The following is a 2221-nucleotide window of genomic DNA, read 5'->3' as shown; positions in this document are numbered from 1 at the left end:
TGCTGACTGTGAAGCAGCCAGAGTGATTCACCACCCCACCTGTTTAGCCGTTGCATCTTGCCAAGGTAATGTGGGTGCACCCTTCCCATCAGCGGAGAGAAAGGAAATTCCCATTTAGGGCTCGGGGCATTGCTCAGCCCCTCCATACCAAGACTGTCTTTTGGCACCCTTACTCCAGCTGAGACCGCTCCTATTTATTTCCCTTCTGCTGACTTCTGTCTTTAACTGTGCTAGAAACACCTTTCCCTCAAGTACCCTGGCTCATCTCTGGTCTTTGGAATTCAGCTCATGATAAACAAGCCTCTTCTAGGACCAAGCACTTACCAGGCCTGGCTCTAAACAGACTCACTTGTGCTTACAGGTGATGGGCAGTATTGTGTGGCCATGGCCTCGCCTATTCATTTACTCATTCAACAAATATTTATGGATTGATGAGCAAAAAGACATGGTTTCATGAGAGTTTGCAGATATGCTGGGAGGACAGATATTAAACCAGTTTATTCACAAATAGGAAATACAAGGGCAGTGAAGAGAAAACACAGGAGTTGGTGTCTCATCCAATTCATTAGGTAAAGGTTCCACAGGAAACAAAGGTTTGGTGGAGAGCTAAAGAATGAATAGGAATTAACAACTAGGCAAAGGAGTTGGGGGGATGGCAGAGATGAGAGGGGGAGAGAATCTCCCCAGACTGAAAGAATAGCATGTGCAAAGGCCCCAGCCTGAAAGGATGGCCACCTGGCTGGAGGGCAGACATGTGGGGGAAGAGTGGGAGGAGAAAAGGCTGGAGAGTGCATTGGCGGCCAACCAGCAGGGCCTTGCAGGCATGCTTGTTACCTCAGTCTTCATGCCAAGGATAGCGGGAAGAAATCCACTGAAGTATTTTAAACAGAAGAGTGACAGATCAGATTTGTATTTAAGAAATTGCTCACCACTGTGAGAAGCACAGATTAGAAGGGGGACTGTTGCCCCTATGAGTAGATCATGGAGGACCAGTTGGTGGCCCCAAGAGATATGAGGACTGGGTTGGGGTAGTGGTGGCTGTGCTTCATCTGCCTGCACCATCTTTTTTCTTTTAATTTCCCAGAATGAGAGAGAGAGAGAGAGAGAGTGAGTGTGTGTGTGTGTGTGTATATATGCATGCTTGTGGAAGAGCAGGAGAAGACATCCTCCATGGGGAATGTTCACCTGCAATTCTTCCTTCTCTGTATCTCCATCCTGTCGGGATTTGGGGCATCCATGCACATGCACCCAGTGTGTTTCTCAAGCTGCTGGTTGGGACCTTGAACTGTAGGGCTGGGCATGTGGGATCCAGCTACCCTAACCACCATGCCACCAACTGGCCCTCCCTTGACTTTTTGTTTTTTACTGTCCTGAGATGTCAGGCTCATGTGCGCAGTGTGTTCTCTGCAGAAGATGATCCTGTGGAAAGCACAGAGAGGGGTGAAGGTTAGGTTAGTCCCACTGCCAGGCTTTGGTAGAGAATCAGGACCCAATGTGTGAAAAGGAAGTTAGGTGACTGTTCTTTTTTTGTTGTTTTTGCTATAGCCGACGCTCAATACTAGCCCGGCATGAGTTTAAGCCCCAGGGTCCAGAACTCGAACTGCGGTCGCCTACATGGGAGTCCAGCGACATGGGAGTCCAGCAACATAGCCATTACGCTAACTGCTGGTCCCGTGATTTCTCTTCTTAAATTCTGCTTTTTGCCATCCTAATTTCCCCTGCTCTGAGAAGAAAGTTATTGATGAGGCTTCCTTAATAGCAATGAGCCCTCATCCCATTTTTATCCTGAAGAGCCCAAAGCACCTGCTGCAGGGTGTAAGACCCACCCCACCACGTTGGTTTCTGGAATTTCAGGGTGCGGGAAGATATAGGTGAGCTTTCAGGATGAGCAACGGCTACCCATCTAAGATTCTGGAGACTCAGCCTCTCATCTGAATGTGACCTTGGGCAACTCACTTTCCCTCTCTGAGCAAGGTTCCCTCATATGCAAACTAAAGGAAGCTCGGAAGTCCCATCTCAGCCAGCTGGCGCGTGGGACTTTTAGTTCAACAGGCGGGATGCTAGAGGCACTGCGACACGCCCGGGACAACCTGGGGCAGGGGCGCACAAATGCCAGGTCAGCAAAGAAGAGAAGGGGGCTGCCCAGTAGAAAGCGGCGGCTGCGCGGTGGTGCCTCGGGACGTCGCACACTGCCGTGCCCCCCACTTCTTGGCTGGCCGCC

At 50.2% G+C, this 2221-nt stretch overlaps 1 protein-coding gene across 3 annotated transcripts in view; it reads left to right on the top strand.

The window, feature by feature from the left end:
- The window catches only part of HOMER2 (homer scaffold protein 2), a 125492-nt gene that overhangs the window by 34852 nt on the left and 88419 nt on the right, over positions 1 to 2221 (top strand). The window lies entirely within an intron of this gene.

The sequence above is a fragment of the Tupaia chinensis genome, unplaced genomic scaffold, assembly GCF_000334495.1.
Source record: "Tupaia chinensis unplaced genomic scaffold, TupChi_1.0 Scaffold000359_1, whole genome shotgun sequence".
Classification (NCBI taxonomy): domain Eukaryota; kingdom Metazoa; phylum Chordata; class Mammalia; order Scandentia; family Tupaiidae; genus Tupaia; species Tupaia belangeri.
The sequence above is the reverse complement of the archived record's forward strand: the minus strand, read 5'-3'. Positions and strand labels throughout refer to the sequence as shown.